This window comes from Hevea brasiliensis, chromosome 1 (assembly GCF_030052815.1).
Source record: "Hevea brasiliensis isolate MT/VB/25A 57/8 chromosome 1, ASM3005281v1, whole genome shotgun sequence".
NCBI lineage: Eukaryota > Viridiplantae > Streptophyta > Magnoliopsida > Malpighiales > Euphorbiaceae > Hevea > Hevea brasiliensis.
The window spans coordinates 111,415,707-111,432,067 of NC_079493.1; the positions used below are offsets into that span (position 1 = coordinate 111,415,707).

Below are 16,361 nucleotides of genomic sequence, written 5' to 3' on the forward strand. Positions count from 1 at the left end.
TGAATATTCTTAATTAACTATTCTAAGATAATTTATCTTTATGGTCAAAAGAAAGAATATTACCTAAAATTACACATGCATGCTAAATATTAATCGTTCGAGTAACTTTTAACTATTTTGATAGCCGTCAGTTATTTTACTAACTATAAGTGATTAGTAATTATGTAACACCCCTGATTTTTTTATATATTATTATTGGGCTTCGTGTAGGTATCCTCAATTCGCGGAAATTCGACAGTTGTCCGGATCTGTGAATTTCGACTACGGAAAAGTCTCCGAATTGGATCTAGGTTTTGGCTACCCCACCATTGTCAGGCATCCCGAGCGCGTTCCCGAAGTCGGAATCGGCAAAGGTAAACCCGAACCTTGCTTTTTCGTAATTTTCTAGTGCTTGAATAGGATTAAAAATCCATAAAATATTCGTGGTAGCTTAGAAAATTACGATTCTTTTTGCAATAGCTTAGTAATATTGCTAAGGACCGCGGGGCAAAGTTTTATAATTTTTAGAGCTTGTTTGGGCAGTTTTGTCAAAATTGAACAATAATAAGGACTAAATTGAAAGTTTGAGTATTGTGATGGATGATTGATTTGATGGGCGGGAGTGTGTGATATGATTGAGCTGATATATGGATTGTGAAAATAGAAGTGCGTTTTAGCCCTTTTGCAGGTTGGGTAGGTCCTAGGTATAGGGGAGACTCTGCCGGATTTTCGGCACGACTTAGGATGTACTTGATCTTTTTCTTTGTTTGTATTGAGTCAAATTTATTAAATAGATGTAATGTAATTGTCAGGTGAGCCGGGACAGCCTTCTTCCTCCGCCCAGCCGCCACAGTAATTTGTCGTCAAGTTTGTGAGTAAAATATTAATTTTAATTGTAATTTCGATATTATTATATGTTCAGCATGCCCATGCATCACTTATATGCATATATTTATGTAGTTAAACTCTAGGCACGATTTATGTTGCATTCATAACTGTTAATGTGCCATGAGTGTTGTTGTGGTAATTTGGAGCAGTGTGCGTGCGTTGGCGTGCGTGTGATGTGGTGTGGACTATGGATAGGACGGGGTAGTCACGGCTTGAGTTCTTCGCTGGGACCCGTTCCTTCGAGGGGTAGTCACGGCTTGAGTTCTTCGCTGGGACCAGGTTGGATTTAAGAGAGCTGTATAGGGGATCAGCTCCCAATATATTATGATTGATGCTACAGGGTGCGTGAGTGCTCCAAATTACCTTTTTGATGCTATGATGTGAATATGATGTTGATGTTGCATTTCACTCTACAGGGTGCATTAGTTACAGATAGTTATAGAGATTATGGTTAAAATTGATATTTTACTCTCTGAGTCGAACGCTCACTCCTGTTCAAAAATTTTTACAGGCCGCAGGAGGATATTTTATTCTGGGTTAACCTGCTTTTATACTTCGCAGGTTGTTTATCGATATTTGTGTAATTTTATGTACTCCTAGAATTTCCGCATGTGTTAGCAGTAATTATTTGAATTTGGTCTGTAATATTATTATCATGTTGGACCTGTAAACTTAATATTCTATGTCTGTTTGATGGATTGGATGAGGGAGCTGAGCTCCCATTTATTATTATGTTGATGAGTATGTGGAGGGTGAGCTGAGCTCCCCAATTGACTATATATTGTGTTTACAGGTCGGGTGAGTCGAAAACTCCCCGTTGGTAAGTCCATTTTATGGCCGGACTCTGTCCGTTTGTTTTCTTGATATTGGGCCCAAATGGGTCTTAGAGTTGGGTTAATGAACAGTTAGGCTTACTACGGGCCTCGGGGGCTTTAAGCTGGCCCAGGTCCTAGTGCCGGTCCGGCCCATAGGTTGGGTCGTGACAAATGTGGTATCAGAGCTTAGGCTCCAGATTCTTAGGGAAAAGTTGTCTAAGTGTTGGGAAGAGTCTACTAGGAGTCACATGCGGAGTATAGGATTCTGTTTCGTCTTTTCCTGTAATTCTTTGTTTCTAGATTCTACGTTATACCTCGGGAAATATAAGATTACCTCAGTTAGTGTCTTGATTTTCGTGGAGTACACAGAAATGTGAAATAGAGTTAGTAGACATGTGAGATCTATCATGAGGATACGTACTCCAAGAAATGTTATATTTTTGTCAGTATGGGTTTAAATGGTGTGCCCATTTCGTGTAAGACACGAGTACATAAAAGTGAGTCTTAAAAGTACAGTTGCCCTAGATAAGGATGAGGATACCACTACTGGCAGTCATCAGTAGATGACCTTCATGTAATAAGTTTGTGATAATAGAAGATTCAGGAGAGATAAGAAATTAGGAGACCTAGTCTGTCAGGACGTATCGTAGTAACTATACAATGTTCTCGATGTCTGCTCTGTAAGCTGCAGATTACAGTACCGACATGAGATTATTGTGTAGAGCTGCGTGCATCCCCGTGGTGCTCCATAATGAGGGTGTTTGAGATGGCTTCTGTTTTGGTACAGTTATGCCTGTACAAAGTTCTATATTTGCAGATGATTTGGGAACTCCTGTCTAAGAGTCTATAGTTAGAATATTGAAAGGTCACGGTTGGGTGATAACTAGAGTCGGTGACTCGATTACTGACATGAGCTAGAGTTACATCAAGAGTTGCCATCGGACTGCAGGTTTGGACTAGTTGCAAAGTAAAGGTGACACTTATAGAGTGAGAATAGTATACCTTGTGTGTATCAATATGGAATAAAGTACAACTCTACTACCTAGAGAAGGTCGAAACTATGAATTGATGATTTATAGAGCTATGATATGATAAAAGAGTCATTAACTTGACATTGTTACGGCAAGGTGGTAGATGTAGTACCTTTGTTGCAAGTTAGGATATAGTCCTATCTTTTCGTAATGGATCGAAGGTTATTACGATAATGATGACTTATGGAATAGTGTCGGATGGGGTGTAGAGTGTGGTAGAGAGTAGTTGGCTCGGGTATCCTGGAGAGGATACAAGTTCCATTATAGGAATCATATATAATCAGATCACGATGGATGTAAATCCTTTGAATTGGATGACGGGTTTGGGTGCCCGGAATCTTAAGTTTTGGCTAATTGAATAAATATAGAAAATAATAATAATAATAATGATAATGATAACAACAAATAAATAAAATTACTGCAGAATCAGTTCTCGAGGTAGTAAGGATATTATGTAAGCTAAAGGATAAGAATAGAGATCATACGATAAAGGTATGATTGTCATTTCCTGAGTTCTTTTGTAACTTCATATTGTTCAAAACAATAGTATAATCTAATTATAATAGTGTTAAGAGTAATAAATTAGCGAAGATAAATCACAGAAGGCCATTGAATAGAGAAAGTGCAGAATGAAAGTTTGGACAATTGATTGCAGATGCAATATAATTTAAATGCCAGTGGAAGTACTAGCTAGAGTGGTCAAATGACCAAATCTGAGTAGCACAGACATATGATAACGCGACAGAGACTCTGAAAGATATAGTCAGCAAGTACAGCTGTCATGTTAGGAAGAAGAATGGAACCAGGGATAGAATAGTTAAGTTCTATTTTGGATAAGAAAAAGGAAATAAATGAAAGGACAACCTAAAGGGCGCGTAACAAAAGGAACAAAGTTAAGATATAGGGTAGGCTAAGTGTTATTCTTGGCAAGGAGAATGACAAGGATGGAAAACCCAAAATGGGACCACATTAGTAAGAACAGTGATGGAGGTATGGAATACAATAATAATGAGTAAAAGCTAGAAGGTGTGCGATGATATTGTGGACTATCTAATTAGGCGAGAGAAGAAGAAGTTAGTAAGTAGTAAGTTTAATAAAAGTTAATCTAAGGGATCAAAAAGGTATGATGAGAGGAAAAGAATGATAGATAATGACACAGAGGCTTTAAGTTAGACTTTTGAGATAGTGACAAGGTAGTTAGAGGTTCATTATGAATGTCAGGCAAACATTTTTAGTGTGATCAACAGAATCACTTTGTAGTAAAGCAATAACGACATGACAACAGTAGGGGTAGAACGAGAAGTGACAAGTCTGGGTGGTTATAAATCACTAGAAAGTTCAAGGATCAAACTAATGACCATAGATAAGATTAGAATTAGTGTTGGAAGAATTTATTAGTGAGAGAAATCTTTCAGGAATCAACAAAAGTTAAGAGCACAATATAAACGATGATAGATATGAATCATTGGTCGAGTATAAGTAAAGTTAATAAATTATAAAATATTATGTCAGGAAGGACAATGGTTCGGTAAAGAGTTCATGCAGATGACATCTTATAGGTAGAGCACAATTGTGCTAGGAGATGATGAAATTTGAAGAGAAAGACCAAGAAACATAGGTTAAACATTATTATATGGACAATCGAGCGTAGTTGAGTATAAGAGTATTTTTCTTTCTTTTCAAGTTTAGCTCGTGTTTTTGATTCTAGAGCATTATATAAGGAACAGAGACTGAGTCAAGGAGACCTAGTTAATTGAGAGTTTGGTAGGCACCAATTCATACATAATTTCCTGATATGAGAATGACAGTAAGTGCATACCTAGTATTAAGTATGAAAGGACGAACAGAGTAATGACAGGAGTTAAATTGAGTTAGCTATACTAAGGCTTGCAACTGTTTTAAACTATGAGCTGGAGGAAGTACTATTTATGGTTGAGATTCAATAGATGAAATTGTTGCTGATGGGTAATTTGAGGTTGAAGTTTAGAAAGCTATGGGCAGTATATATGATTATATTAAGGAGAATGAACACGTGAAGTATCTTGTTTGGAATTAAGGCATGACACATATTTCCTACAGCCGTGTTAGTTCAGATGGAACTTATAGTTTATGGGGCTCATATTCATCCAGGATAAGCAATTTCCTACTAAGGCTGATAGGGAATGATAATGTTCTGATAGTTAAGTTGGAAAAAAGGGGATACAAGAAAAAAAAAAAAATTTTTTTTTTCTATGGGTAATTATAAGTGTTACATAAGGTGAAGAATGTGCTGGTAGGAGTAAATCATAGGGTTAGAATTCTCAAAGTAATGAAACTAGTAATCAAGATAAGACTAAGAAATAAAAAGAAAGTTAAAGTTGATGATGGGATAGACATCTTTGAAGGAAAAGGTGTAAGGATGAGATAGGACTAAAATTAAGGAATAAGTACAGCAGGTTGAAAAGATACCAACAATACCAAAAATAGGAAAAGGGAAGTGGATAAGATGCAAAGGACAGGAAGAGAGCTCGATAGAGTCAGTTATAATGATGAGGATAAGGAGTGTCTAACCACTGCCCCGGTGTTAACACTACCTATGAGCGATGAAGGATACAGGTGTCTTGTGGCGCCTCGAGTTGGCCTAGGGTGTGTTTTGATGCGGATGGAAAAGTAGTGGCTTATGCTTCAAGGTAGCTGAAGAGGTATGAGCGAACTATCCCACCCATGATTTGGAAATGGCACCGGTGTAGTCTTTGCACTAAAAATGCGGAGACACTACGTATGGTGAAGTGTGAGAGATATACACCGACCATAAGAGTTTGAAGTACATCTTCCAACAGAGGATTTAAACTTGAGACAGAGGAGATGGATGGAGCTTCTGGAAGACTATGATTGCACCATCCAGTACCACCCTGGGAAGGCCAATGTAGTAGCAGATGCTTTAAGTAGAAAATCTTCTGGCAGTTTGGCGCACATTTCAGCAGAGAAGAGACCGTTGATTCAGGAAGTACATGAGTTGATGGATCAAGGTTTAATCCTAGATCTTTCAGAGGAGGAGGTCTTGTTGGCTCATTTTTGGTGAGGCGGACTTGCGAGATAGAGTTAGAGTTTCCCAATACGAGACCAACAATTAATGAAGATCATAGAAAGAGTACAAGAAGGTGAAGGTCTGAGTTTGGATTTGCCAATGATGGTGCCCTAGTGCAAGGTTCTAGGATATGTGTGCCCGATGTGAACAATCTCAGAGATGAAATCATGCGAGAGGCACACTATACACTGTACAATGTACAACCAGGTTCCACCAAAATGTACAATGATGTGAAAGATAGCTACTGGTGGGAATGGCATGAAGAGAGACATAGCAGACTTTGTGTCCAAGTGCTTGACTTGTCAGAAGGTGAAGTTTCAACATCAGAGACCGTCAGGGAAGTTGCAAGAGCTCCCTATCCCAGAATGGAAGTGGGAAATGATCACTATGGATTTTGTGGTAGGTTGCCTCGTACCACGCGAGGATATGATTCGATATGGGTGATTGTAGACCGTTTAACCAAATCAGCTCACTTCTTGCCTGTAAAGACTACATACTCTGTGGCACAGTACGCCGGGATCTACATTCGAGAAATAGTCAGATTGCATGGAGTTTGGCTTCCATAATATCCGATGAGGGCCCCGATTCACTTCTCGGTTTTGGAGAAAATTGCAGGAGGCACTTGGCACACGCTTGAACTTGATGCGGCTTTCCACCCTCGCATGCACGGACAAATTGAAGGACAATCCAAACATCGGAAGACATGCTTCGCATGAGTGTTTTGGATTTTGGAGGTCGATGGGATGATCAACTAGCTTTGGTGGAGTTTGCCTACAACAACCGTTATCACTCCAAAGATAGGGATGCCACCTATGAGGCACTATATGGAAGAAAGTGTAGGTCTCCTCGTGTTGGACGAAAATGGGGAAGCGAAGGTGCATGATGTAGACCTAGTGCAAGACACTTGAGAGATAGTTCCTTTAATCGTGAACGATTGAAAACAACTTTTCAAGAGTGGAAGAGTTATGCACGGACCCAGACGGAGGGATGTGGAGTTTGCGATGGCGACTATGTATTCTGAAGGTTTCTCCAATGAAGGGAGTCGTGATATTTGGAAAGAAGGGCAAGTTTGCACCTCGGTATATTGGACCTTTTGAGGTTCTTGATAGAGTTGGAGCGATTGTCTACGGTTGGAACTACCACCCAACCTTTCTCACGTTCATCCGTATTTCACATCTCCATGCTCAGGAAGTACATCCCAGATCCTCCCCATATACTACGGCAGGTTGTAATAGAGCTAAAAGAGAACTTGACCTTTGAGGAGCAACCTGTAGCCATAGTGGACTACCAAGTGAGACAGCTAAGATCAAAACAGATCCCTATGGTTAAGGTTTTGTGGAGGAGTCAGTCAGTGGAAGAGTGCACTTGGGAGTTAGAACGGGACATGCGTAGCAAGTACTTTATCATTCAATGTATAATCATGTGCTTTATTACGCTTGTGTAAAATTCGAGGACGAATTTTCTGTAAGGGGAAGAATGTAACACCCGATTTTTATATATTATTATTGGGCTTCGTGTAGGTATCCTCAATTCGCGGAAATTCGACGGTTGTCCGGATGCTGAATTTCCGGCGAACAGACCGGAAAAGTCTCCGAATTGGATCTAGGTTTTGGCTACCCCACCATTGTCAGGCATCCCGAGCGCGTTCCCGAAGTCGGAATCGGCAAAGGTAAACCCGAACCTTGCTTTTTCGTAATTTTCTAGTGCTTGAATAGGATTAAAAATCCATAAAATATTCGTGGTAGCTTAGAAAATTACGATTCTTTTGCAATAGCTTAGTAATATTGCTAAGGACGCGGGGCAAAGTTTTATAATTTTTAGAGCTTGTTTGGGGCTTTTGCAAAAATGAACAATAATAAGGACTAAATTGAAAGTTTGCGTATTGTGATGGATGATTGATTTGATGGGCGGGAGGGCTGTGTGATATGATTGAGCTGATATATGGATTGTGAATATAGAAGTGCGTTTTTAGCCCTTTTGCAGGTTGGGTAGGTCCTAGGTATAGGGGAGATTCTGCCGGATTTTCGGCACGACTTAGGACGTACTTGATCTTTTTCTTTGTTTGTATTGAGTCAAATTTATTAAATAGATGTAATGTAATTGTCAGTGAGCAGGACCCTTCTTCCTCCGCCCGGCCACAAGTAATTTGTCGTCAAGTTTGTGAGTAAAATATTAATTTTAATTGTAATTTCGATATTATTATATGTTCAGCATGCCCATGCATCACTTATATGCATATATTTATGTAGTTAAACTCTAGGCACGATTTATGTTGCATTCATAACTGTTAATGTGCCATGAGTGTTGTTGTGGTAATTTGGAGCAGTGAGCGTGCGTTGGCGTGCGTGTGATGTGGTGTGGACTATGGATAGGACGGGGTAGTCACGGCTTGAGTTCTTCGGGACCTTCCTTCGAGGGGTAGTCACGGCTTGAGTTCTTCTGGGACCCTCGATTTGGTTTATTAAGCGAAAGTCCGGCTTGAGTTCTTGGCACTGTGTTGGATTTAAGAGAGTCAGATAGGGATCAGCTCCCAATATATTATGATTGATGCTACAGGGTGCGTGAGTGCTCCAAATTACCTTTTTGATGCTATGATGTGACTATGATGTTGATGGTGCATTTCACTCTACAGGGTGCATTAGTTCTGAGATAGTTATAGAGATTATGGTTAAAATAGAAATTTTACTCTCGAGTCGAACGCTCACTCTGTTCAAAAATTTTACAGCCGCAGGAGGATATTTTATTCTGGGTTAACCTGCTTTTATACTTCGCAGGTTGTTTATCGATATTTGTGTAATTTTATGTACTCCTAGAATTTCCGCATGTGTTAGCAGTAATTATTTGAATTTGGTCTGTAATATTATTATCATGTTGGACCTGTAAACTTAATATTCTATGTCTGTTTGATGGATTGGATGAGGGAGCTGAGCTCCCATTTATTATTATGTTGATGAGTATGTGGAGGGTGAGCTGAGCTCCCCAATTGACTATATATTGTGTTTACAGGTCGGGTGAGTCGAAAACTCCCCGTTGGTAAGTCCATTTTATGGCCGGACTCTGTCCGTTTGTTTTCTTGATATTGGGCCCAAATGGGTCTTAGAGTTGGGTTAATGAACAGTTAGGCTTACTACGGGCCTCGGGGGCTTTAAGCTGGCCCAGGTCCTAGTGCCGGTCCGGCCCATAGGTTGGGTCGTGACAAATTAGTTATTATATAATGATTTAAAGTAAAAGTGTTCAGTAAAATAGTTATTAGATTAGCTATTAAATGTAAAAAATAAGTATCGTTTTATTAACTTTTCATAAACCACTTGTTTAATCTCTAAACGCTATGCCACTAAATAGTATAAAGAAAATAAGTAGTATTTCGATTATGGTTAGAATATTAAACATTACCTTATACATACGCGTGTGTGTGTAAATATTTTTATTTTTTCCTAAAAGACTGTGCAATTAAAGTCACATTGTGCTTCTAGTTGAAAGTTATTGTCCACATAATAGAAAAAGCCTTGAAATGGAGTAGCTTTCAAATAAAACACTCAATTATTATTAAAGTTGCATCTCCTAGGTTTCTCTCTGCAAACTGAGAACTTGTAAGAGCCCCCAAAAAAAAGTCAGTGCCTTTGGAAGCTCTAGCGATGTCTGGTGCAAATTATCTAGACTACGACATTAATCCTCTAGTGTTGAAGAGGAATGATAAGGTTGAAACGCCACTCCATTTACTAGCTGAAAGCTACAACAAGTTTCTTGTTTTCTTTTTTTTTTTTCTTTTTGCATTTTTTTTTCAAATCATTATTATTACTTTTAAGAATAATATTAATATTAATAAATAAATATAATATTTGAATATATTATTTTTTTAATATATTAGGAGAATAGATAAAATTTTGATATTTAAAATGATGAAAATAATCATATGATTAACCAACTTTAAATGATTTTATACCTGTAATTAATAGTTATATTATATTATTATATTTTTATAATTATATTATATTATTATATTTTTATTATTTTCATTATGAAATTTTTATTAAAAAATCTGAAAGTTTATATAAAAAGTAATAAAATAAAATATAAAATAATTAATACAAAATTTAAGAGATTATTTTATTTTTATACATTAAAATTAAAAAACATATAAATTAAAATTATTTGTATATTATAATTATTAATAACCACATTGTTATATAAAGCACGCAAATTTAAGGCACACATACAAATAACACAATCACACAGTATTGAAAAGAGAAGAAGAATAACACAGGATTTAACGTGGTTCAATCGTAAGGTCTACGTCTAACGGTAAGACAAGAGAAAAAGTTCCACTATAATGAAAATAGCAAGATACAATCAATCAGAACTCTCAAACCCTAACCTCAGTGTGTTTCCCGAATATCTCACAACTCTACCACTGTAACACCCCTATTTGCATAGTCTGGTAAATTATACTGTTCCGTTGACCGGTGTCAGTCCGGACAATTAAGAGGACTAGAACTATGTTTAAGACATATAGAAAAGCCCTGAACGAAAATAAATAGTGATTACTAGATGGAAAAGTAAAAATAAGAAAAACAAAGCGTAAAAAGTTAAATGAGCCGAGGGTCACAGCGATGGGTAACCTTACCGGGAAGTGACTACGAAGTCAGTTCAAACCCAAATTTTGAATGGGAAAATGTGACGCTGCGGTCCTAAGGACTACTGCGAATATAGTGGAAAAGAGAAAATCACAGAAAAGAGTTGTTAAGCAGGTCAAATGATTAGGTCAGGGATCTGAAAGAAATATTGAATAACTAACAAACTGAATCGAACCGGCGATGAGCAATTCGGTCAATTCACCCCTAGAGGTGACTCCTGACCTAACTGTCCGATAAAATCGGAGAAATAACAATTTTGCAATATAGAATTAATAAAGAAGAATAAAAAAATAAAAGAAAAAGGAAAAGAAAAGAAAATGGGATTTATGACATCACTTTGGTGACATCATGCATGATGTCAAAAATGCAATTAAATTAATTTAATTTTGACTAATTCAAAATGTAAGATAAATACTAAAAAAATTAAAAGAAAAAAAATAGGTCTTCTTCCTCACCCTCAAATGCCGTCCACTCCTCTTCTCTCTCATCTCTCTCTTGTTTCCTCCATTGAAACTTAATTTAAAGCTTCACAAACTCTAAAATTCTCCGTTAAATCCCCCAAAATTCTTGATAAACCCTACTTTGATTACTTGAAAAGTAGATTGAAGAAGAAAGCAAGGAGGAAAAGTGAAGAAAATTGGTGATTGAAATTCAAGGGAAAGGTTAGTAACTTAACCTACAAATTTAAATTAAATCTATGTATTTATAGTTATATACACTTAGAAATTAGAGAAAATATAAAAGAAAACAATTATGGGGGACTAGATAAGAAATTCGGCCACCATTAGATCCACTAGGGTTTAATTGATTTTGATAAAGTTAAATAGTGTAACACCCCCGTTTGCATAGCTTGGTAGATTTCACTGTTCCGGTGACCGGTGTCGGTCCGGACAATTAATGGGATTAGGGCCACACTTAAGACAACTTGAGAAGCAATAAACACAAATAATTAGTAATGTTTAATTAGTTAACTATAAATAAGAAAAACAGAACATAAGAGGTTAAACGAGCCGAGAGTCACAGCGATGAGTGACCTCCTCGGGAACGACTGCGAAGTTGTTTTAAACTCAAATTTCGAACCGTAAAAAGTGACGCTGCGGTCCTTAGGACCATTATGAACACAGTGGAAAAGAGAAAATCACGAAAAGGAACTGTTAAGCCAGTCAAATAATTAGGTCAGGGAGCTGGAAGAAATATGGAATTATTTACAAACCGGAATGAACCGGCGAGGGGCAATTTGGTCAATTGACCCCAAGAGCTGACTCCTAACCTAACTGTCAAATAAAATCGGAGAAAAGAAAATTTTGGAATCGAGAATTAAATTAAAGAACTAATAGAAAAAAATAAATAGAAAAAAAAAGATGGAAAAGTCAAAGGTGATGACATCATGCATGATGTCATAAAGGATTAATTAATTTATTTTATTAATTTGGGATTTTTGGTCTTCAAAAAGGGGATAAGATTAAAGAAAATAAAACAAAAAAAAAATTAGAATTGTCTTCTTCCTTTCCCTTGGTTTCCGCCCCACTTCCTCCATGAATCTCCATGGAATTTTCTTCCTTTAAGCTTACACTTAAGCTTAATTCTCTTCACTTAACCTTCATAACTCCCTTAAATACCTCACTAGAACTTGTAATCTCAACTTAGGAAGAAGAGTATAAGAAGAAAGAAGGGCTAAAGCTAGAGATTTGAAGCTTTAAGTTAAGGTTAGTATGTTAACTCCTTATTTTTCCATTTAAATGCATAATTAGTGTTTGAAATGAGCTTAGATCTTGATTAAATGAAACAAATATGGGGGAAGGACCCATGCTGAAATTTTGGCCTGGTTGAAGGGAGTATGAATTGCATGAATTTAATGAGTTTGAATGAGTTTATGGACCTCCATTAGTTGATTGATTATGTTGAGAGCTTTGAATTTAGTTAATTACAATAATTAAGTGAGTTAGGGTTTGAATGTTAGGGTTTGTGAACCAAAATTTTGGAGAATGCATAAATGATATCTTTGACCAATTGTGAACTGAATAATGGTCAATAATGACCAAAGGAGATGTGTGGGAATTGTTGGAAGTGAAGCCAAATTTGTAGGTCAAATGGTCATGCTGCTGGCAGCATGACCAAACCTACTTTGAAGGACCAAAACGGGAATTTTACAAGTCCAATTGATATGCCACCAATTGGAGATGAAAATAGACATAAAAAAAAGTTTTCATTAAGGAACCATGGCTAAAAACTGACTAAAACTTGGTGAACCAATTGACCAAAGTGAAATGAGAGCAGGCTGCCACTGCACCAAACTAACCAAATGAACAGTAACTGTTTATTTGGTCATAATTCGAGCTAGACAGGTCAAATTGACCTGAAATTTTACCAGCAATTAGATAAGATATAGATCTAAAACTTTCATGAAGAACACTAACCCAAATTATGCCATTAACCCATTCAAATTATTGAGCAAAGTTGAGTTACTGTACCTGCAAAACTGCAGGATTGCCATTTGAGCAGTAATGTTTGAATAGCTATAACTCTCTCTAGAAAACTCTGATTTAGGTGATTCTTAAACCGATGGAAACCTAAGACACAGTAGAACATTTCATATGAAGAAAGTTAGACTAAATTATGAACTTAACTTGATCAAATTACTGAACAAAGTTGGATAAAAAACCTGCCAGAACCATAGTTGCAGTATGAACAGTGCACGTGAATAGTAACTATATTTTGGCTATAACTTGAGCTACAAAACTCCGATTGGGGTGATCCCAAAATGAGAATACACTTAAGACAATAAGGAACATTTTCTATGAAGGAAGTTTTGCCAAATTCCAACAGTAGATTGACCAATGGAACAGTGCAACTTCGGAGCACCAAAACCGAAAATTGGCAATTTTGCCAAAATGACCTAAGCTTTGAGAAAATGACCAAAACCAACAAGTTTAATGACCAAAATGTGGTATGTGGGTGAAGTTGGAGTTCCCATACCTATTAAGCCTTAAAAAGTCAACAATTTAACTTGAATAGTGTAGTGAATAGTAACCCGAAACACAAAAACTTCGAGAACGTCGAATTTATCGCAATAGAGTTAGTTAAAATAAAGTGAAATTTATTTTTGGATTTATGCTAAGTTATGGTACTGAAACACTGTGAAATTGTGTGTTTCAGCTGAAAAAGACTTGGAAGCCCTGAAAGACTGAGTCAAGGCCTAGAGGCGACTCCAGTCAGGTTTGTGCACAATAAATTTATGTAATTGTTTTCCAATTGAAAATTTGAATTGCTATACTTTATGAAGTCGCTGTGTTATTCATGAATTGTGTTGCCACTTTGTGACTACAAAAATGACTTTGAAAATTGTTTGGGATCTCTCATAAATTATTGAAAATAATTGTTTTAAATTGATTTTGGATTCACACTTAGCATGACAATATCACATTTCCTCCTCCATTTATGGGGTTGAGATCGTTTATTTTCCTCCCTCTCTGGCTTGCCAGTTGAGGTTGTAGATCGAATGAGTACTCATTAGCTAGCTAGCCACCTCCCTCATTGATTTTCATTAATGGGGTTGAGATTGCTTTGTCGTGGTGTACAACGCGGTATTGATCGGAAATTTTGTATCATTGCTTAAGTTGTGTATAACTTTGGCAACACTGTGTTTATGAAATTGTTTGACTAAACTGTGTTTAATAGATTATTTGACAAAATGATGTTATTATGAACTTTAATATTTGTAAAATGTAATTGAGAAACATTTAAATTGTGTTTGGCAATGAATGATTTATTTATTGTATTTTAAATTTTTATTGTGCACCACTGAGTATTTTTATACTCAGCGATAGCTTATTTTGCTGTCACATAAGAGCAAGGAGAAAGCAGCAGAGTGAGCTGCTGTTAAATTGAGGACTACTCTGATCATTTTGTACGGGTATTATTTTATACCCTTGTAGATAATCTTGATGTAAATATAGAAATGTTATTTGTATCAATGTAGTTGAGCAGTTGTAAATAAATTGTAATAATATTTTTTTTGGATTTTCTTCTGTAAATTTAATATTTGTATTTATAAATTTCTCATTTTATGCTTGTGAATGGAGATATTAAATATTTTGAGATGAGAAATCTTGTTTTGTATTGTGAAATTATTTTGAAGTGTGTTGAACTGAGTTGATTGAGTTATTGAAGGTTGGGAGTTGTGAAATATTTTTGGAAGTGTTTTTTTTAGGTAATTGAAGAACTGTTTTCTCCAGTTTTCAAACGGAACTCTGTCAAAATTTTTATAAAATTTGCGACAAAATTTAAAATGGACAAAATTTTTACTAATATTTAAGCTTTGAATAAATGGTTTTTAATTCTCACTAAAATGCTCACCACTTCCAAAATGTAAGAAAATCGTTTTAAAATCCCTTGTAGAGTACTTAATGGGTTATCGGTAGGCGAAGTTCGGTAGTTCATTAAGTATTCTACGGGATCATGTTATGCCTTACGGAGGGGTAAGGTGTGACAAATAGATTAATGTGTAGATAAGGTTTATATAGGTTAATTTCATGAATTGAGGAAATTGAGAATTATGGTTCTTGACCCTTAGGGTTTTGAGGAGGAAATTTGAGAAATTGACAACTTGATGTATTTTGATCTAATTGAAGTAACAAATAGTCATATGGGACCATTTGTGGTATGTTTGAATTGGTAGAAACAAAGTGCAATTCGAATTGGTTAGGGTCACTATTCTGGCAGCTTGACCTAAGTCTTTTTCAAGGACTAAAACTAAAAATTTACCAACCCAATTAGTGTGAAGCCAATTGGGAATGAAATTAGACACATAATAACACATTTTTCATTCAGGAACCATACCCAGAAAATGACATTAATATAGTGAACAATTAAATCAAATCCGGATGTGTGCACTGCCACTGTACAAAAATGACCAAATGAACAGTATTTGTTCATTTGGCTATAACTTAAGCTAGACAAGTCCAAATGACTTGATTTTTGTGGCATTGGAAAGGTATGACATAGCACTACAATTTTCATGAAGAATACCAATCCAAATTCTGCCCATAACCAAGTTATTTTGCCACCCAAATTTAGTTATCCAAAACTGCCAGAACCAATAAAGTGCCAAGAATTTTGGGTAGATACCAATCCGGCTAGCCATGTTCAAATGGCCATATCTTGGGCTAAAAAACTCTAAATGGAGTGATTCAAAAAGGGGATTAAAGATAAGACAATAAGGAACAACTTTGATGAATGACACTTAGTCAAATTTTCACAGTAACTGGACCAATGAAACAGTGCAAAACAGGGCACCAAAACTAAAAAATTGAGTTTTATTTTAGGAGACCTAGAAATTGAAATGGCAACCTAAACCAACAAATTAGGCACCCAAAATGTGGTATGTGGGTCTAATTGGAATTCATATACCTATTAAGTATAAGAAAGTCAACAATTTGACCGGAATAGTATCATGAATAGTAATCCCGAAATGCAAAGTTTAGAAAATGCCAATTTAGGCCTATGTAGATATACAATTAAATAAGTATGAAATAAATTATTGGATTTGTTATGAGACAAGATATTGAAACAATTTAAATTGCGTGTTTCAGCTGAAAAAGACCTGAAAAAGGATAAGGCAAACTGAGTTAAGGCTTAAAGGCGACTCATATCAGGTTTGTGCATAATAACTTTTCACTTTCAATTTGCTATTAGAAAATTTATTTGAATACATTTTGGAGCAATTTATGCTAAACATTGCCTTGAGAAATGTTGTGTTACCTACTTTGTAAATGGAAATTTGAAATGAAAATTGATTAATGTTTTGCATGAAATGTTGAATAATATCATTTTGAAATTATTTTTTATTCACACTTGGCATGACAGTCTCTTACTATGTTTCTCCTCCACTTGTGGGGTTGAGTTTGATATTTAATCATTTTCCTCCCTCTCTGGCTTGCCAGTCTAA

General features: G+C 36.1%; 1 long non-coding RNA gene across 1 annotated transcript; it reads left to right on the forward strand.

Moving 5' to 3' along the window:
* The first annotated feature begins 264 nt into the window (after window positions 1–264).
* LOC131179949 (uncharacterized) lies at window positions 265–1,599 on the forward strand. The gene is made up of 2 exons (XR_009148954.1): window positions 265–353; window positions 792–1,599. It is a non-coding gene; the product is annotated as an uncharacterized LOC131179949 (long non-coding RNA).
* Window positions 1,600–16,361: the final 14,762 nt, after the last annotated feature.